Raw genomic sequence first — 23189 nt, 5'->3', positions numbered from 1 at the left:
TGATTCTGGTGGCTTTTCCACAGTTTTAGATGATCATATTTCATTTCTTCAGAACACCATCCTTCTGAATATGGCAAGAATTCTGATGAACTCTGTCATTTTAATAGTTTTGGTTACTTTATGTAATCCAGATCATAAAGTTTTTTTTTTCTTTGTGGTTCTGGGGATCAAACCCATGACCTCACACATGCTAGGCAAGCGTTTTACCACTGAGCTACATCTCCAGCCATAGATCATAAGAGTTGGAGATGTTATAAGAGACACACTTATATTCAGAAATAGTTCTTATGCCTATATCCAATGTATATAAGGATACTAATCAATGTAATATTTCTCACAATTTTTTGGGTTTTTTTGTACCTAAAACTTTATTTTTCAAAAGCATTAATAAATACTTTGTATATGATTGAGATATAATTTATATAAAGCACAGTTCACCGATTTAACATATCATATTCAATTTTTTAGTAAATTGGAAGAGTTATGCAGACATCACCACAATCAATTTTAGGACATTTTCATCACCACAAGAAGAAACCCTATTCCCATGAGCAGTCATTCACTTCTTGCCATCCCCCTAAAATTCCTTCCAATTCCCAGCCCTAGGAAACCATTAGTTTGATTTCTGTCTATAAATTGTCCTATTGAAGACATTTTATTTAAATGGACTCATATGATATATAATCTTTTATTACTGGCTACATATAAGATTATTTTGAGAAAAACACATTGATGGCTTTAAATAAAATGTTGCAACAGTTGTTTATACAGTGGTTCTACTGAAAATTATGTTTGTGTGTGAGTGTGTGCGTATGTGTGTGTGTGTGTGTGTGTGTGAGAGAGAGAGAGAGAGAGAGAGAGAGAGAGAGAGAGAGAGAGATAGAGAGAGAGAGAGAGAGAGAGAAGAGAGAGAGAGAGAGAGAGAGAGATGATGCTGGGGATTGAACCAAGGGCTTTGGGCATGTTAGACAAGTGCTTTACCAGTAAACTACGTCACCAGCCCTCAGTTTTTTATGATAAAAATAATTAGGATTTTGCCTTCTTATTCAGTCACTATTTCCTATTAGTTTGTTTCCAAACAAAATTTAAGAATCTTATAGATACACAGAGTGGCTGTAAAGACTGTGGATGTTTATTTCATATATTTATTGTCTCTTCCTCTGAGCATGCTCAAGTACTTCTATTGCCTCACAAGATCTTTCATTAATTGCCTTTTTTTTTTTTTAGAATAGCATCTATATGCTAAGCACTCGAATCCTCTCAGTTTCATTTTGCTAAGGACAACACCGACATTAGCTTGTAAATCCCAGGAATGAGTTTTAGGGTCACCTGGACCGGTTCTTTCACTATGCTGTTATTAATACCTGTAGTGGTGCTGTACTACATCATTCCTAAGTACAGCTCTCCAGTTCAAATTCCTAAGAAATTATTGATCCATGTATTAGTCGAAGATCAGGTTAAAATCTATTACTTTTTCGGCTTTTTAAAAAAGATTTGGAGTAGAAATGGAAAGAGAATTTTGGAGATTCACTTTATTATATTTTTTATAATGTTTTTCATTTGTACTTTTCCCTTCTTGATAGTTATCCTTTTAGATGATTTTAATCTGCTGTTGCTTCTGAAAGAAACATAAACGAGTATTTCAGTAGGGTAGACTCTGTAATTTGGAATTTATCCAAGCAGGGCACTTGTTGTGAGTTAATTATTGAGTTGTAATTAAATATTTTCTACAAATTGGTATTTAGTAATATTTCAGATTAAGTATACTTATTCAAGCTTGCTTTTTAAAAAATTAAGCCTCTTCTAAGGAAAAATAGTGAATTCTAACTTTTAATATGTTAAACTTAGCTGGTTTCCTTTCTTTTAAAAAAAGTTTTTTTAAAATTTAATTTTGTGCATGTGTGTGGTGCTGGGGATCAAACCCAGGGCATTGCCCATATAAGGCAAATGCTCTGCCACTGAGCTACATCCCTAGCTCTTGGCTGGTTTATTAGGCTGATGTATTCTTTACTTCAACATTTTGAAATCTTTTAAATTCTGTCTGAAAATACTAAAACTATGATTGTGAAAGTCTGAGCCATTTTTTCTTATGTAATTGCAGTAATGTACTGCTGCTTACTCAAGCATATCTCCCCACCACCACCCTGCAAAATTCCCTTCTATTAAGTCACCCTTCAAGGCTTCACAGAATCCCACCTCTCCCTGAAAGCTCTCTCTGCTGTCTCTATAGAGGCATAATTAAACTCTGCCTCCTCTCCTGTATAGGATCATTTTAACTATCCATTGTCAGACTCTCACATGTGTTATTTTTCACTTGTATTTGTTTCAGTCCTCAAAGAGATTATGAATGGACTCTTCCCCCACCCCAGCGCCTATTGAATGCTTTAAGTGTAGTATGAACTTTGCAAGATTGTGTTGAGTTAAATAGATTTGAATGTTTTGAAGGAATCTTTTCCTATAATTTAAAAAATACCCTTTCAAAATTGAGGCAGCTGCCCATTTTTCCTACCACAAAAATGAAACACGTCAGTCACAAAAGCAGAATGCATTTTGATATTTGCCTGTGTGTCATCTTTTGAGGGTTAGCTTCAGGAGGTTGGTAGGTCCGTCCTCCAAGAGCAAGGCTGGGAGTGCTGAATTTTCCATGGTGGAGTAGCATCAGATGTCTGCCATGTAGTGATCCAAAGTGTGTAAGACCTACCAAATCAGCCCATGAATCTCCAACCCATGACATGCTTCATACTTATGATAATATCTTTTGTAAAATTCAAGCTCCTCTTCAGATCCTCCTAAGACATCATTGCTAGTATTGGTAGAAAGAAAACTCTATGTAAAGTTTAAGCTATTTTAAAAGAACAATAGAAGCTGTTATTCCATAGTTGTTGAAAATGTAAACCTATACTACAGTTATAGAAAGTAAAACATAATTTGTTTTTTTAGTTCTAAAGCTATTCACATAAATTAAATGTTTGATAATACTTTAACTTGTAAAAATAATATAACAAAGCTATTATTCTAAAGCAAATACTTCCTCTTCAGAGCTTTGATACTAAAGAAAAGAAAATACTATTTAATTATTCTGTTACAATACAAATGCAAGATAACCACTGAGCCACATCCCCAGCCCTATTTTGTATTTTATTTAGAGACAGGGTCTCACTGAGTTGCTTATGCCTCACTTTTGCTGAGGCTGGCTTTGAATTCTTAATCCTCCTAAGCCACTGGGATTACAGGTGTGCACTACCACACTCAGCCAAGATATTCTTAATAACCAAGATATTTTTCAACTTTTTTGTTTGTTTTTGATGTACTGGGGATTGAACCCAGGGGTGCTCTACCACTGAGCTGTATTTCCAGTCCTTTTTATTTTTTAAAACTTTTTTAGTTGTAGATGGACACAATACCTTTATTTTATTTATTTATTTCATGTAGTGCTAAGGATCGAACCCAGTGCCACATGTGCAAGGCAAGCACACTACCACTGAACTACAACCCCAGCTCTTTTATTGTTTTATTTTTATTTTGAGACAGGGTCTCCCTACGTTGCTTAGGCAGATGAACTTCTAGTCCTCCTGACTCAGGCTTTTGGTACCTAGGATTACAGACACATGCCACCATCACAGGATCAACTTTTAAAAATTATTGTTATATACATTTTTAATGGTTGATTTTTTTGCCCATTTTATTAAACTCTTATTACAATATGATCCTTTCTGTGTTTTTGTTTCTGATATAAGTGAGACATGATCTTTTTGTTACCTGCTCCCCATTCTTGGGTATCTATTCCATTGTTGTGTAAGTGATCAATATTTATTAATATTACTTATTAATATTGAGTTGATTTAATAGTTTAGTAACAATGATCATGCAGAAGTATAGAAAAGATGTTCTTGTATTAAAAAATAAACAGTACTTCTTAGTAAGATAAGAAATATTAGGATTCTAGTCAACTAGATCAAAAAGGTCATGGAGAGAGTGAATGTCCATTTTAGATTTTCCCTCGCCATTTTGTATACATTTATTTAGGCTGTAATTCTCTCAATAGCCTGTAAAGGAAGTAGCATTCTCATTTTAGAACTGGGGAGATTAGAGTATTTATGTAAATGTTCAAGTTATTGTTGTAATTGTAGGGCTAGGTTTTGATTTAAACCTTCTACTTTGATCTCCTGCTGCTTCCCCTTTGCTTGTCAGACTTAAGTTCTCACAGTCCTTTCTATGCCTTGAATAAGGCAAACTCTTTCCTACTTGGAACCTTTGTTGTTGCTCCAGCCTGTTCTCTAATACCTGGGAAGCCCTTATGCTAGAGCCACTTGTGGATGATTCCTCTCATCTCAGGTCTTGGCTCAAATGTCTTCTTACAGTTTAGTTTCGAAAGGCACCCTGTCTACCTTAGCTACTCTACCAAGTTCTCTCTGCTTTTACACAGCATCCTGTTTGTATCCTTCATACCACTAATCACATCTTACATTATCTAGTTTATTTATTGGCATATTTATTGTCTACTTTTCCTTAGAAAAGTCTAAGGTCCAAATATGAGTTCTTGATTACTGTGTATCTTTAACACCTAAAGCAGTGATTGGAACATTGTGAGTACTCGATATGCATTTGTTGAGAAGAAGAAAGAGATAAAGGATGAGGAAGAGCTAAAGGGAGAGAGAATTAAGAGTGAGTAATGAGAATCTAGATACAAGTTTCCAACTTCTTTCTCACTGGATGATTGACTCCTATTGGAATAAGTTATGTAATTACAACTTATTCTTTTTGAATTTCCTTATTTAGGAATCCAATATGCCATACTCCTTTTAACTCAAATCTGCAAGACTCCAAAATTAAAGTCTGAGTAATTAGAGTAAAAATCATGGGTTGCCCAATTAATAATGCTAAATATTCACCTTGAAATAATTGCAGGTAGTCACTAGGAACCCATAAATTGGGAAATGAAACAATAAATTTCATAAAATACTTTTCCAGATACAGATAGAATTGTATAGCATCTGTCTGTAGGCTTACATTCCAGAAAGTAATCAACCAGGACACAAGAGGTGATAGCATTATGTTGTTTGATGACTTCCCTGAGGAGAGAGTCTGCTGTGTGTGTGTGTGTGTGTGTGTGTGTGTGTACACATGTGTAAATATATATATATATATATATATATATATATACACACACACAAACACACACATATATATGCATGTATATATGTGTGTACACATATATAATAAATTTCATCATAAAAGGAATATTAGAATTATAACCTTGTTGCTACAAACCTTACCAGTGTGATAAGTATTGAGGGAAATCTACTTAGGATAAAGAATAAGATGTGATTATCTATTCTCTTTAATTAGTCATCTTCAGTATCAATCTTTTAGTTAAAATACTTCAGGAGAAGAGGTATTCTCTTTCACCCCATATCACCTAGGACCTTGTACATTGGAGAATTATTTTATGGTTCATTTTCTATCAGGGCTCTGAGACTTTCCTTGGAGATCTTACAGTACTCTGAAAATACTGGTACCTGCAGTCCACTATGGACATTTTTATTTTGCTAAGACACTCAGTAGTCAATTGCATAGTCTTGAAATGATAGTGAAGCTCGGAATTTAAAATACATATATTAATGTGTGGTTAATACACTATAAAATACGATTAAAAGTATCAATTTAAGATATAACATATAAGACTAACTAATATATAAGACTTACATAACATGTAGGACTAAGATATAAGATATAAGACTAATGTTTGTCTATGTCTTTATTCTAGTCCTAAAGAATATTCTCACATATAATAAAGAATTTCCATTTGATGTTCAGCCTGTCCCATTAAGGTAAATAAATAAGCATCCATATTTTGTCTTCTGATTTTATTATCTATTTTATGCCTGTTTTTTAAATATTTCTGGATTTTTTTCCCTATCAAATTTGGTATTGGTGATATGACTGATACCATTGGTAGCAATGAAATGATTGACATTGACATTTATATCAACATTAACCTAATAATCAGCATCTTATCTGGGAAGTTAGTGGCTTTGAGGGTTAGCTGGTGTATTAAGTGGAGTAGCTCACTAATTTTTCTGTCCTTTTTTATATAGGAGAATTTTAGCCCCTGGTGAGGAAGAGAATTTAGAATTTGAAGAAGATGAAGAATAAGGTGGTGCTGGAGCAGGGTCTCCTGATTCTTTTCCTGCTAGAGTGCCTGGTGGGTACAAAAAATGTACATTATATAATTCAAGGTCAGGTGTTTGGAACTTACTTTTGTACTTGTTAGTGGCAGGTAAAACATCTCCAAGTTTGCCAATCTTAAGCAAATTATCACGGCCATTCTGTTAGCGGTAGCTATCGGTTTATTGTGAAAGTATCTTACTATTTGTGTCAGGGATCCTCAAAACATCCCATGTTTAGTGATTGGCTAGGAAGACCCACAGGACTCAGCATATAGCTGTACTCACAGTTGTATTCTGAGCCATTACAACAAGAAAACACAAGAACAAAATCAGCAAAGGGTAAAGGCACACAGACAAATTCCAGAGGAAACCAAACTTCTAAGAGTCCTCTCCCAGCAGAGTCAAATATGTACTCGATTCTCTCAACATTCTTTCACACCTGTGAAATGAAAAATATTGTCTATTGGGGAAGCACTGTAGAGATTCAGTGCACAAGACACTTATTGGGGTTAGCATGAACCAAAACTACAGACTCCAGGAAGAAAGCAAGTGTTCAGCACAAACCATATTGTTTGCATGGACCGTTTAGGCACAGTGATCTTCTTAACAGGGCACGATGGGAATCCTGCTGAAATCCAGGTTCCCAGATGCTAGCCATGGACCAACATTGTAGGTAGGCTTTCTAGAGTAACTGTTTGCTATGTTAATTATTTTCTTTATATATCTAGCTGTTCTTTAAATAATCATATATGATTGTGAAACCTGGACCTGGAGGAACAGATACTAAACAGTTGCCCTTAACAGGGAAATAAAAAATACATAGCAAGTCCTTTTTATTTGTGGAAGATCTTGACAAGGTTGTAAAATACCCTAGTCAAGCACCCTGAGTAAATTTTTTGACTCTTCCACTTCTATACTTTCTTCTGTTCTTATACAGTGCACAGTTTTTACTTCTGATGAACTAGTTCATTTTTGGAAGTGTAGAAATAACACTGTACTATTGTGATGCATTTTTTAAAAGACTCTATGCTTTATGGTATAATTAAATATAATATACTTATCATCCAGAAAACTTCATAATTAAAGTCAGATTCCAGTAATTTAAATACTCTTTGGTAGAAGACGTTTGAAATATAAACAGTATAGGCTTAGACAAACAAGATACCTGCACTTTTGAGTCTAACATCTGCCAATCAGTAGTTAAGTGACTGTACTTAATTCTTTATAAAAGGAGATGTTGACAATGCCTAATTTGTAGGGTTACAGTGAAAATTAAGGCCCCACATACAAAGCATTTGGCATGATACTTTTCATTTGCTGGTGTAGTGGTGGCTACTGTATTTTCATTATCACCTCTAAATGGTGCTAATGTCCTACACCATAGGATTATTGGAAAAATTACAGTCACTATAAAATGTTATTGTTAGTGTTTCTTTGGTACAAGGTAAGTATTTCCAATCTGCTTATCCTTATGAAGAAAGAGCTATATTTTACTTGTCATATTTGTAGGAAATTTCAAGATTGCTGAGATGATGAGGTAAATAAATTTGCTAAAAATTTTCTGTATTTTTTATTTCCTTTTCAAACCACATGCTATAATTGAAATAGATTCCAGTTCTATAAATTTCTGGTTTGGTTATTTGTTCACTAGCTATACTTCTGTAGCAAACAAGATCCTTGAAGCAGATGATATAAGTCATGAAATGGACAGATTAAGGTCTTTATGGGGTTCAAGTTGCTGAGTTGAAAAGAAACTCTGTAAATTAAGTCTATTTGCTATGAAAGATTAAGCCCAAAGTAATCAGATTTTTGTATTCTGATATAGCATTTTGGTATTTTATTTCAGAGATACAGAAAGCTCACTAAACCCTTCTATTCCCTGAATTATTTTCCTCAAAGTAAGAAAGAGTACATATAGTTCAATTGGCTATATTTGATTTTCGATGATATTTTCAAGGGCCTGTGTCATTATAAAATTGAAAATGTCATTGAAGGACAATTTAACCTTTAACTTAATTGTAGAATGGGAAAAAATTGTTATACTGTGGACATCCAAGATTTCAGTCGTGATAAGGGTGTTGTGTCTACATTATCATATGCAGGGTGCTTCTAAGAATTATAACATTTTTATTACGTTTATTTTATGTAATTTATATAATTGTAAGTTTGTTGTACTTTTTTTGGTACTGAGGATTTAACACAGGGTTACTTTACCAGTGAACCACATCCTCAGCCCTTTTTATTTTTTATTTTGAGATAGGATTTCACTTAGTTGCTGAGGGCCTCACTGAGTTGCTGAGATTAGTCTTAAACTTGGGATCCTCCTGCCTCAGCCTCCCAAGTCGCCTGGATTCCAGGCTTGTGCCATAGCATCTAGCTTATTGTGCTCTTTTTAAAAAAATATTTATTAAGGTGTCCCTTACATATATAAAAGGCATCTTTTTTAGTGTGCAGCTTTATGAGTTTTGACAAACACACATGCTAAACACTACTACTGTTAAGCTAATGAGATGAAGTATAATATATAAATATGGTATAACCAAAAGTAGTTTATTCCCTTTTAAAATTAAAAATGGATTTTTTTCCAACGTTTCTTGAAAAGAATAAAAATTGTTAAACCTTTCTTTGACATTAATATCATTTTCAAAGCCTTCAATTCTCATAAGACAAACAGTAACTTTTGTGTACTGCATTAAACACTAACTGGCTTAAGTCCAAATAGTAGTTTAATTTTCTTAAGGTAATCTCAGTAGATTTCATTTAAATAGAGGATATAAATTTATAACTTATCATTTATTACCTGAAAATTTATTTATCATGTTGAATATTAAAGCTTCTAAATGATAAACCAAAGTAATAGAAATTAAAAAAAAATAGCTGGCCAGGATTACATGCTTATAATCCTAGCTACTTGAGAAATTGAGGCAGGAGGATTGCAAGTTTGAGACCAGTGGGGACAACTTAGAGAGAATTTGTCTCAAAATAGAAAGAACTATGGATGTAGCTCAGTGGTAGGGTGCTTGCCTCACTTGTGTGAAGCCCTACATTCATTTCCTAGTACCACATGCACAAATAGCCATGACACAATTTTAGACAAAATTTTAAAAAACATTTCTGAGTGACCTAAACATAAGCCTAGCAATTTCAACATTATTCTAGATTTGTATTTGTTATTCATCTTTTATATAGTCTTAGATATGTACAAAAAATGTTTTTTTGAAACTCAAAATGAAGAGTGAATCTTACTTCTTTAATATCAAACCTGTACTTGTTTCTTTCCTGCATAAATATTCAATTCTGAGTTGAACTTGAGAGTTAAGCAAATATGGATTTCATTTTCAGCTAAAGTGCAGTTTTTTTCTTACCCATGCATATAGGAAGTTGAACACTGCAACAAAATATTCATTGCTGTTCCATGAATATTAAGGCATCCTTATTTCACAGAATTTCAGAATATATCTAGGGTTAATCAGTAAATACCACCAAAGTATGCAGTTAGACTCTGGCTCTCTGAGGACTTCCTTCCTCTCAAAGTCTCAAATTCTCAGACTGAGCCAAACAGTCAGAACCAGAGTCCCTCATCCAGTCATGTACTTATGTTGAAAGGAAAGGAAAATACCATTCAATGTTATCTGGTAGTTCTCCTAGCTGTTTTTCAATAGTTTTAAGGATTGTTAATATTCTATTACTCTCAAGCAGTTTTGGAAACATTTTAAGATTTCTTTTTTATAATTTGTTTCTTGTTTGTTTGTAGTACTGGTGATTGAAGTTGGGGGTACTCTACCACCTAGCTACATCCCCAGCTCTTTGATTTATTTTTTTAGTTTGAAACCAGGATTTTGCTAAGTTGCCCAGCTGGCCTCTCCTGCCTTAACTTGCCAAGTTGCTGGGATTACAGGCATGCACCACTATGTCTGGCTCAGTTTTTTTTTTAATCCATGAATCTTGTCACTTGAATTCAAAAAAGGTTTTCTCCAGAGCTTTGCAGAAATTGGTTCATAGGAAATGTCTATTGAGTAGGCTCTTCATCAAGGCTCTAAGCAACATCTGGCCTGCTTTTTCTTGAAAGTGCTCTGGCCACTCAAATTTTTAACCCAGCACCTGTAGTAACTCTTCCTTGCATACTAAATAGCATCTGTGTATGAAACATATACCCACTGATTAATCGTAGGTTTTGTGAGAGTATTTATTATTTTTTTCCAGATATGATGGTGACACTTAAGAATTCAGCCATTATCCAAATCACATATTTCTGAACACAGAAAAATACATATTTCTAGTACCAGTCAATAAAGAAAATAAAAACAAGAACATACTCATATAACCTATATACAAACAACTTTAATCAGGTATAATTTTTGACAGACTTAGAAATATTATTATTTGAACTAATGACCCCTAAGATTTTTATCAAACTTTTAATGTAATTTCAAAGTGAACAAACTTCTTATGATTTTACTCTTTATTTTGAAAGGTTGGAGCAGTTTCTCAACTACTAATCAGTTACCACCCAAAAGAAATTGTGCATGTGTTTTTATATTTTCACACAATTTTTATGTGTGTACAAATTGCAGATGTGCAGTACAAATTGCAAAATTTTTCTCTTGCTAGATTTTTAAGACCCATTTCATGTTTTGTGCCATCTACAAAATGTTATGACCAAATAATGATTTGACAATACCATTATTTTAAATTATGTTAAAATTATCCCAAAATATTAGAAAATATTATTTTATATATATCCTTTTTATTGCATTTTAAAATTACAAAGAAATGTGCACTTAAAAAAAGTGTGTGACAGACTTTGAATTGGTAGTATCAGACATCTGAATTTAATTACAAGTATGATAAATCTAAAACAAAGAAGACATATATAATCATATACATATGATAATGCTTAGTTTACATTTTAGATATCAGGTACATCTCTGTCCTAAAAGTATGGATAAAAATTTTGTACTTCTTATTCATGACATTTAATTCACCAAGCACCAAGGCAAAATGAACACTGACTCACCTCTTATTGAAGTAAATGCCTGTGACAAACATTTGTACAATATTATGTAAAAAGCCAAGCAAATGAAATTACTCAATAAGCAAACTCAAATCAGTGTTTTAAAAAAATATAATCTTTGGTAATTTTCCTCTTTTAATGTTCTGACCTAGACAATAATGTACTATTTTGGACAAAGACTGTCATGCCATTTTCAATTTTGGACTAGAAATTGTCCTTATGGTATGATATGAGATATAAACAATAGCAATTTTTAAAAAGCAAAAATAAAAAGTTGAAAGAAAAAAATGACTTCCCCTTCTGCATGTGAGGACAGGGTCTTAAGAATCCCACTGACCTTCATATCCATGTCACTCCAGATTCATCTTCAGGCTGGTGGTCCTTTCATTGTCTGATTCTCCATGATCTCTATGGCTACAGAGAGACTATTGAATGTGAGGCCATCCTACTTGATACTCAGACCTTCATTTTTCTCAGCATTCTCTTGGAACAAAGAAGTTGCGGTCGGGGGGTGGGGGGCTTCAGATGCTCTCCCATTGTTTTTCTGTACCTGTTGCAGGTAGAGTGGTGCTTCATTGTTTGGTCTGTGTCAGTGCTGTGGGGTGCCCAGCAGAGGCAGAGGCCTTACTTGCACAATTCCCTTTCCTCTCCACAGTGGAAGTGGCTGTAACATTCTTGGCTAGGTCAGACGCTTTTACACAGTTTTTAAAACATTCTTGAGTGAACTCGTCTGTGTTTAACAAACAGCCATTTGGGGGATCCATAGCTACCTTCATAAATTGTTTTCCACAGATGAAGCACAATGAAATAGAGCAACTTGAGTTTTTACCCAAGTACTACCTGTTAATAAATAGTTTCCATCAACAAAATGAACTTTTTGGTGTCCCCTATTACAGTAATGTGGTGAAATGGTTCCAAACCTTCTAATTCATTGTCATTACTTTATCAGAGTTGTCTTTAGGTTTAGGCTTAGAATCTTCCTCTCACAGAAACTCCCACTGAATTGAGTAATTCCTTACAACTCTTTTTGACACCAGTGAGAGCATGCTTGCTCTGGTTGGTGCATAAGAGGTGGTTGGGGCAGATAAGTCAGAAAAAGACGTGCTTTCTGTGTTCAGTACAACTTGGGGCTCACCAGCTACCAATGGCTTCCTTTGTCTTGCAGTAAAAACTGAAAGTGGAATTAACCAAATGAACACAGTCCTGCTGCTCACTGCTATTTGAGTGTTAAAGACCTATCATATTGCTATCTGGGCTACTCAGTCTCTGTCCATTCCTGTGAATGTGCATTGCCCAGTGTACAAAGTTCAAATGTTACTCTTTTTTAATCACTCCCTTACTTGGAGTTCTTAGTGACAGCTCAATAACATTCCTGGGATGTTATTGAAAACTTGGTTTGGACAGCTGTAGCCATTTAGAGTTTTCCATATTTAAAAGTATAAGGCATAAATAGTGGCCTCACAAAAATGTCTATATTCTAATCCTGGGAACCTGTGACTGTTATGTTACATGGCAAAAGGAACTTTGCAGAAGCTTGAGATGGGGAGGTTCTCCTGCAGTTCCTTTTAAGGCTTTAGGGACAATTAAAATAAAGATGTTAAAATGGGACATGATGGTTAAAAGCATGGACTCTGTAGCCAAACTACTGTGTGATTATGGATAATTTGTTTTTCTATGCCTCACTTTTCACCTCTGAAAAATAGAACTAAACTATTGTTGTGAGGATTAGATGAGAGGATTAGGACAGTAAGTGGCACATCACAAATACTCACAAGTGTTAGCTATTTCTTATTTACATAGCAATTCCATGTGGAAGAACATTTCTTCTGATCTCTGTTCTAGATCTGAGAGCAGATGATTTAGCTGGAATAGCACAGTTTACACTGGATTGTGTGTAGTGATTTCTTTCTTATCCTTGTTAGTCTTCAGATTTTATGAATGTACTTGACTTGTTCTCATATTACACTATGAAATTGGATATGTTAATTCTTAACTTATAAACCTTCCTTTTAATGCATTGGCTCAATTTACAACTATCATGGTTTTATCTTTGATGCAAAAACATGCAACCTTTTTCATCTTACCTGGGAGCTATAGATGGTATGGTATTATTTTAGTATTTGATCTTCTTTTATGTTTATTATTTCTTCACTTATTGATATAGATTCTCTAGCCATTTGTTTACTAAAGCATGATAACCTCTAGAACTGGAAATTCAGTCATTCATTCAATAAAATATTTCTTCAATAAAGATCTGTTTATTCCTTGTGCATACTACAAAAGGAACAGTTCCAACACCTTTCAGGATGCTTATTGTGTAGTCAGCAAGACAGAGCCAAAAGCACATGATTATAATTAGAGATGTGCACCAATGTCATAGGTTGGCAAAAAGAAGGGCTGAGGGAGTTCAATAAATCTAGCCAGATTTAGGACTCACTGAGTATGTAGGAGTTGACCATGCAGAGAGAGAGCACATCATAGACCATTCTGAAACACCTTAAATAGGCACCTTTGTATGTAATCTATGATCTTAATTACAGTCAGCTTCCTTCATCATGGAGCACAATGTTTGACATTCTACCTTGAATTAAACAAGAAATTCAGACTTGCAATCACTGCCTCCATATTAAATTATTTGAAGCATAATGATTACATTAAACTTACTGTGTAATCTCAGGCAAAAAGATTGTTGGTAAGGAATGTAGCATCAGCCCTACCATTTCAACTGAAAGATCTAGATGATGACAGGTTATAAAATTGACTCACCCCAAAGTAACAACAAGTTTAATATCAACTTGGAAAAAAATAAACTTAACATCAAAAAGACTTTGAAAGTTGTAAAGCAATCGTCTTTTGACTGTCAAAAAAAGGGTAGTAAAGAGGTAAGACATAAAAGAGGTAACATTCTTGGGGGTTTTGGGGGGTGGGGTAGGGTGGGTTCTTTTTTTTTGTCTTTTTTGGAACTAGGCATCGCATCCAGGATTTTGCAAATGCAAGGCAGACACTTTGCCACTGAGCTACATCCCAACCCAACATTCATAATATATAAAGAAAAATTTTAATTGTAATAACCAAAGCAGAATACATGAGAGGAACAGACAACATGAGCGAGTGTGCGCACGTGCGCACACACACACACACACACACACACACACACACACACATTTAAAAATACCCGTTAAATATATAAAAAGATACTCAACTATATTTTTAATAAAAAACCTAAATTAAAGCTACTGTTGGTGAGTCTTAGGGGAAATAGGTACTTATTAATCACTGGTGGGAATAGAAAAATGGTAGAGTTCCTTTGGAGGGAAATTGAGCATTCTCTAACAACATATAAGTACATATTTTTGCCTTAGCAATCCCATTCCTGAGAATTTACTCTGAAGGTGCACCCGCAAAATGCAGGAAAAAGAGGGGGAAACACTTGCATATATACCAGATTCTCTGTTGAGGTGTTTTTTATAATGATAAAAAGTTAGAAATAATGTAGCCATATGAAGATTGACTGAATAAACTATGATACATAGGATGGTGTAGAAAATAATTCAGAAAATCTCCATGAACTAATGAGTGATTTTTAAAAATATATTATTAGCAGAATTTATCAAGGTAGTTCACATTAGCAGATTAAGGGGAAAGATTTCATAATGTTGTCAACAATGCAGAAAAAGTTCTCAGTTAAGTTTGAAATACAGCCTTGATTTTAAACAATTCTTGGCAAAGAACAGAAAAACATCCTTAACTTGATAAAACATGGCTACATGACATTTACAACCCAAAATCATTTAATGATGAATTTGAACAAAACAAGAGTGTCTATTACTTCTTTTCATCAGAATTGTTTTGGAAGCCCTAGCTACTGCACTAGGATAAGAAAAATGAAATATAAAAGGGGGGATGTTCTTTATTTGCATATTTATGAATATATAGAGAATATGCAAAAAAACCTATTCATAACTCATTAATAAGATAATGCGGTTTCTGGATATAAAATCTGTACAGACAAATCAATTCTATCTCAAACAAGTAATAGTTGTTAGAAAATGAACTATTATAATATATATAGTAGTATTAAATAATATCAAGGACCTTATTATAAATTCAACAAAAGAAATATAAGAATTTTATGTAGAAAATAAACCTTTGTTGAAAGAAAGAAAAGAATATCAAAAGGAAAAGGAAACTGGAGTAATCTTGAAATTAGGGAAAAAGATGGAAGAGTGACTTAATAATTGTTATGGTTGGTGAGATGTTGAATTGTACGTTCTCTTTTACTTTTTTCATTTCTCTTGATTGAATTGTTTATGAGAATGCATTTTATAAAAACAGTGAAGTCATTATTCTTTTTTTCATTTGTTCATAATAGTTATTCTTGACATTAGATTCATTTGGACTAATTATAAATGCATGGAATATAATTTGCTCCAATTCAGTCCCTTCACCCTCCCCATCCTCCCTCCCACTGTTCCCTTTGATCCACTTTACTGATCTATTTATTTACATTTTTTAAAATTAGTATCTTATAGATATTCAAAGTGATGAGTTTCATTATAGTATATTCACATATGTGCATTGGAAAGTTAGTTTGGGTTCATTCCACAGTTTTTCCCTACCCACTCCCCATTCCCTTCTTTTTCTTTTATTGATTTTATTTTTTTTAAATACAGGACAATGGAGTCTATTACAATTCTTATTACACATATAGAGCACAATTTTTTATATCTTTGTATAAAGCATATTCACGCCAATTCACGTTATACATGTACTTGTTTTTTTTTTGCATTACAATTTTTATTACACATATATACCACAATTTTTCTTATCACTGTTTGTATATAAAGTAGGTTGACAGCCAATTTGTGTCTTCAGACATGTACTTTGGATAATGATGTCCATCACATTCATTCCACATTCATTAGGAGGCTAATCCCCTGCCTCCTCCCTTTCCCTCACTCCCCTCTTCCCTATCTAGAATCCATCTATTCATCCCATGTTCCTCCTCCCTACCCTATTATGAGTCAGCCTCCTTATATCAGAGAAAACATTTGGCATTTGTTTTTTGGGGATTGGCTAACTTCACTTAGCATTATCTTCTCCAATGCCATCCATTTACCTGCAAATGCCATGATTTTATTCTCTTTTTAAAAAGTTCATTGTGTATATATGCCACATTTTTAAAAATCCATTCATCCACTGAAGGGCATGTAGGTTAGCTCCACAGTTTAGCTATTGTGAATAGTGCTGCTATAAACATTGATGTGGCTGTGTCCCTGTAGTATGTTGTTTTAAAGTCCTTTGAGTATAGTCCAAGGAGAGCAATAGCTCGGTCAAATGGTGGTTCCATTCCCAGATTTCCAAAGAATCTCCATACTGCTTTCCAGATTGGCTACACCAATTTGCAGTCCCACCAGCAATGTATGAGTGTACCTTTTTCCCCACATTCTTGCCAACACTTATTGTTGTTTGTCTTCATAATAGCTGCCATTCTGATTAGAGTTGTATCTTAGTTTTGATTTGCATTTCTCTGATTGCTAGAGATGTTGAAAATTTTTTCATATATTTGTTGATTGATTGTATATCCTCTTCTGAGAAGTGTTTGTTCAAGTCCTTGGCCCATTTTTTGATTGGGTTACTTGTTTTTTCAGTGCTTAGCTTTTTGAGTTCTTTATATACCCTAGAGATTAGTGCTCTATCTGATGTGTGAGGGGTAAAGATTTTGTCCCAGGATGTAGGCTCTCTGTTCACCTCACAGATTGTTTCTTTTGCTGAGAAAAATCTTTTTAGTTTGAATCCATCCCATTTATTGATTCCTGGTTTTAATTCTTGTGCCATAGGAGTCTTATTAAGGAAGTTGGGGCCTAACCCATATGATGAAGATTAGGGCCTACCTTTTTCTTCTGTTAGACACAGAGTCTCTGGCTTAATTCCTAGGTCCTTGATCCATTTTAAGTTAAGTTTTGTGCATGGTGAGAGTTATGAGTTTAATTTCATTTTGTTGCATATGGATTTCCAGTTTTCCCAGCACCATTTGTTGAAAATGCTACCTTTTCTCCAGTGCATGTTTTTGGCACCTTTTTCTAAAATAAGCTGATTGTAATTTTGTGGGTTAGTCTCTGTGTCCTCTATTCTGTACCATTGGTCTACCAGTCTGTTTTAGTGCCAATACCATGCTGTTTTTGTTACTATTGCTCTGTAGTATAGTTTAAGGTCTCATATAGCAATACTCCCTGCTTCACTCTTCTTGCTAAGGATTTCTTTAGCTATTCTTGATCTCTTATTTTTCCAGATGAATTTCATGATTGCTTTTTCTATTTTTATGAGGAATGCCATTGAGATTTTGTTTGGAATTGCATTAAATCTATATAGTGCTTTTGGTAGTATGATCATTTTGATAATATTAATTCTGCCTATCCCAAGAGCGAGGTAGATCTTTCCAGAAATAGTAAATGAATTCAGCAAAGAAGCAGGATATAAATCAACACCCATAAATCAAAGGCATTTCTGTATATCAGTGACAAAGCCTCTGAGAAGGAAATGAGGAAAACTGCCCCATTTACAGTAACCTCAAAAAAAAAAAATAAGATACTTGAGAATCAAGGAAAGAAGTCAAAGATCTATACAATGAAAACTACAGAACCCTAAACAGAGAAATCAAAGAAGATCTTAGAATATGGAAAGATCTACACATTCCTTTCTTAAAAGGAGAAAGGGAGGAAGAGGGAGGGAGAGGGGAAAGGTGGGCAGGGTCAGATCAGAATATGATAGCCCAAAGGGTGGGGTTTTGGCCTGCTGAGAACTTCTAACTGAAGGAGATTGGAATCCCGAAAGCAACCTCAGCAGCAAAGCCTCTGCCCTCCTCCTGCCCTCCTGTCCTCCACCCTTCTCTCCCAAAGCCTTCTCTCATAAAACCTAGAAAGCTCTCTCTCTCTCTCTCTCTCTCTCTCTCTCTCTCTCTCTCTCTCTCCTCTACCCTCCCTGCTATTCCCTTCCTCTCCCCTTACCCTCCCTTACCCCCTCCCTTAAAAACCCTCATTTCAGACAGGACCTGCCTTAGGTCCAGAAGGAAAGAAGGCTATACAGAGAGGCCAAGAAGAATCTGACCAGACAGGGCTTGCTAGGATCCTGGCAGCCTTTTACCATTAGCTCACACCCCCTTTCCAGTCATTTCTACATGGCCGTCCATTCTTCATGGAACATAAACATAAAAACAGGAGTTTTCCCTGGATCTGTAGGTCTTTATTTCTGAAGGCTTTTAGGTCAAATAAAGTTCTATTAAATAAATGTTATGATTTTTAAAATGTAAAGATATATACTAGTTCATAAATTAGAAGAAGTAATTTAATTTATATAGATAGACTCTTTCTGAAACTCATCTGAATTTTTATTGCAGTTCCTGGACCTTTTATACAGCTATAGAATTAAGATACTGTATTAGTGATAAGAGGATAAACAGTTCGGTAAGACAGAAAACTCAGAAAGTGATTGCCACATGATTTATGATTGAGGTGGGACTGCAGATCAGTGGTGGAAAATGTCAGTCTTTTTAATAAGTAGTGCTGAGACAATTGAGTATGTGAAATTGAATGAAATTAAAGCTCCTACTATACACCATAGACAATAATTCTGTGTGACATATAGAATTAAGTGTGTGGGGCTGGGAATGTGGCTCAAGCATTAGCATGCTCGCCTGGCATGCGTGTGGCCCGGGTTCGATCCTCAGCGCCACATACAGACAAAGATGTTGTGTCCGCCAAATACTAAAAAATAAATATTAAAACTCTCTCTCTCTCTCCCAATCTCTCACTCTCTCTCACTCTTTCTTAAAAAAAAAAAGAATTAAGTGTGAATGGCAAAACAATAAAATGCTTTCAAGATAATACCTTTATGATTTTGGAGTGGGGTAAGTTTTCTTAAATATAACATAAAAAGCACTGATTGTAAAGGAAGATATTAAGAAATTTGATATTACTAGCAGTAAGTATTTATCATAATCAGAAGACACCATGGCAGACAAAAGTCATTCTTAATATTCAAAACTAATACTTGGTGTTAGAAGTTAGCAACGGTTGCTATCTTTTGGAAGAGTGCATTGGATAGGGTGTGGGGAAGGACACTCCCAGGAGGCTGATCATATCTTTCCTAGATCTGATGCTAGTTATACAGGTGTATTCACTTTGTGAAAGTTCAGCAAACTGTGCTAACAATTTGTACATTTTAAAATGTATATGCTCTACTTCAACAAAAAGTCTTTATAAAAGAAAACTAAGAATCTATTTGTAAAACATTTGTCCAGCAAAATAATAGAGACCTCCTACAGCTCAATAAGATAGACATCTCAATAAAAAATCGAGCAAAATATTTGAACACAATTCAGAAAGAGGAAATCATTTATTTGATTTATTTGAAAAGGTGCTCAATCTTATTAATCTTCAGAGGAATGCAAATTAAAATGATTGATCTCTTTATACCAAAATTGGCTAACATGAAGAATCTGAGAAAACAGTACCTAATGAGGAAGTGGAGCAATGAGAACACTACTGCACTTGGGCTAGGAATAAAAATTGGCACAACCACCTTGGGAAATGGATTGTCATTACATAGTAGGTATGGAGGTTGCTGCATTCTCTGGCTGGGCACAAAATCACGAGCCACCACACAGCTTGTAGATTCAAACAGCAATTCTTTATTCCCGAACTCACACCGGCCGTCTACAAACACGTTCTGGGGGAATCCAGGTTCTCTGCCCAAATCCACTACTCCACTGGGCTTCTGTCTCCCAAATATACTGTCTGACCCTAAGAACTCAAGAGGAACTCAGGCAGCAGGATATGCCCTATTCTAAAGGGGGAACACTCTAATCTCCTATTATGCTAAACCGGGGACACCCTAAACACGGATCCACCCTGGTCCTTGAGCAAGGTCACCTTTCAGGAGTCCTTCCACTAGACAGCATGGGAGTAGCTGGCAAGGAAATTGTCATACCTACTTGGCTGATGGCTCCCAGCAGAGGTAACATGCCAGGTGACTTAGTGATTCCGCTGTTTCAGAAATGGGTGCTTATGGGCACCAGAAGATGTTCAGAAGAGTATTTATAATAGCCTTGTTAACTATATCCAAACACTTGGAGTAATTCAAATATCTATCAACACAAGAATTTGTACATAAACTGTAGCATATTTATACAGCCATGTACTACATAATAGAATGAACTTTTCTGCAGAAAAATTCATATATGATATACATACATGTGAATATGTATGTATATAAATATCAACGTATACATATTCACATTTTTCATAAAATTTCAGAGGTGTTTCTTAGCTCTCTGAAGTTCATCCCAGATGTCCAGGTACAAGCCCCCTCTTCTAAAAGTACCCTCATTTGTCAATCAAAGAAGATGCATAAAAAAGGTATTATGTATATATTTAATGATATCAGCCTGAGCCCATTTAGGTTTGTTAATGCAACAGTGGAATGCAGCCTCCAGGCCTTCCCATTCTTGCATTTGTCTGTATTGTCTTCATATTTGTTTAAATTAGAAAGTAATACATTTTTAACAGCATTGTTGAGGTATAATTTGTATATCATAACATTTCCCTTCTGTAAGAATAAAATTCATTGATTTTTGACACCTCTATAGAGTTTTGCATCTGTCACCACTATACAAGTTCAGAACATTCCCATCACCTCCCAAAATTTCCTCAAGCCACATTTGCCATCAATCAAATGTGTATTTTCAAATATAGTGTGTTGATTGCTTCATGTATTTCAAATAACTCATCATTAAAAATAGCATAACACATTGATGAATAGAAACTTGAAAAACATCAACCAAAATCTTTTGTTAAATGTATTTTGAGGTTCTGTATACATACTTGATTAAAATCAGCTTATTTGCATCTGTTCTCTACTGGTAGTTTCAAAAAAGGGAACATACTGAACAGTTGATTTCTTCCTTCATATGTTCTTGGTGGGTGAATGTTGTCATGTTGTTCTGGGTGGGTTTTAGTTTTAAAAATTTTACTTGGTTTTGGGGAAAATGTTCAGTTATACAAATGGCCCTTTTATATGGCAGTCTGTATATTACTACTTTCTTAGAATAAATCATACAAAATAGAATGAAGAATAGAAGTTAGACTATATAGTTAAATTAAAACATAAATATCAAATTGTAAATTATTCTTTATTAGGAGTAACTAAAGGAAAGAATGTATTGATCAACTCTGATATTAAATGTCTCAGACTTTAGAACAGAATAACAAGTATTTTAAAAGCTTTTCTTGTCTTTGTTCTACCACTTCATATTAAGATGCTGAGTATAATATAGAAGTACATATGGAATATAAATATTATGTGAGCATATTATACTATTATGTATAATTGGGCTTCCTCAAGTGATGTTTTTAACAAACTTTTATTGTACATACTATACACTATTATTATAGAAATTATTATTTCTGCTTAAAGGTGATTGTATGGTTGGGAAATGCAGATATATTATGTGTAAAATTAAATATTTTTCTAAAAAAGTATAAATCAGATGTTCATGAATTTTGGACATAAAAATACATAATGCCTAGCTAGTTCTTAAGAGGTAGGCTATATCTTCTGTTTGTCAAAGTATTTACTCTGAAATATTGGTGGAGCTATCTTTTATTGAGGTTTCTCTGTTGCCAGGTACTTTATTACCAAGGTTGCCATCAGAACCAGGAATGACATTACTCACTATCAGGATTGAGAAAATTGGTCTGAAAGACCCTGGACAGTGCATTGATCCCTATATTACAGTTAGTGTAAAGGGTAAATAACTGGCAAATTGCATTATGTTTTTTCTCATATGGGACAAAGTTTTTGACAGGGTTGTATATGTGACAACTTACTTTAATGCATTCTATAATGAGGCAAAATCCTAGAAGAGATCATAACAGAACATAGTTCTGAAAGACTTACAAAATATATTTCCTACTTGCTTTTGAGTTTGTATAGATTTTTGCTCTTCAGATTCCAGCTAACGTGCGGACTAAACATACACATTGTCCTTAACAGCAGCTACAGCCTTCAGGATGTAGATTAACAATAGCACTCCTCACCTTCCATGGGTGTGTAGTTTTCTACACAAAGCCCCATGTCCTGTTTTCCCATCTCTCCTGCTTCAGCCCCTCTTCTTCCTGTGCTACTGAGGTATCTACATAGGTGAGTCCTACAGAGGCAGATGAAAATCAGGGGACAGGGAAGTAGGGTGCGTCCATAACATCCATGCCCTGAGAGCAATCCCGTGGGATGAAGATGTGATTAAGGAATAAATGATACCATTTTACAGAAATAACTATAGTTAGTACAAATGGCTTATTTTAATCTGTAGTTTTGCACCAAAGGAACAGATCGGTGCTGAAATTAAATGGAGGAACTTTTATCAATTGCAGAAATAAAGTCAGATCCATGGGTTCATTAGTGCTAATTAAAAGAAAAATATGACCACAAAGAAAAAGATTTATTTAAAGAACCTAATCCACAGCACTAATACTGGTACACTTTTAAATTCCGATGTTACTAGTTATCAAATATATAGTATACTGGAAAATATTTACATTGTTTGATAGACCATTTGTAAAATGGCATACTCATTCAGAAAGCATACTTAAAACACAAAAATATTTAATGATGTTGTAAATGTTAAGTTACCTTTGCATATGTTAAACTGAAATATTTTTATGTAAATATTTTTTAATTATTAAATGTACTAAATTGTTTTTGAGCTTTTTGAGACACATAAATGAATAACACATAAACACTGAGGAGTTATTAAATGAGTCCATGTTGAATTTGATTAAACTGAGATTTTAAAACCCAGAAAATTAAAACTATATATAACGTACCATCTGGTTGTTGTAAATTCAGGGTATGTTGTAAACAGTATAACCAGAATTTAGATAATATATATGAAAAATTATTCATTAACCAAAGGGTTTTTGTTGGCTGTTCTCATCCATTTTGGGTTC

At 34.3% G+C, this 23189-nt stretch overlaps 1 pseudogene; it reads left to right on the top strand.

Annotated features, from left to right (window-relative positions):
* The window catches only part of LOC143386227 (axin interactor, dorsalization-associated protein-like), a 32581-nt pseudogene that overhangs the window by 7635 nt on the left and 1757 nt on the right, over window positions 1-23189 (top strand).

Source organism: Callospermophilus lateralis, unplaced genomic scaffold, assembly GCF_048772815.1.
Source record: "Callospermophilus lateralis isolate mCalLat2 unplaced genomic scaffold, mCalLat2.hap1 Scaffold_107, whole genome shotgun sequence".
NCBI lineage: Eukaryota > Metazoa > Chordata > Mammalia > Rodentia > Sciuridae > Callospermophilus > Callospermophilus lateralis.
The sequence above is the reverse complement of the archived record's forward strand: the minus strand, read 5'-3'. Positions and strand labels throughout refer to the sequence as shown.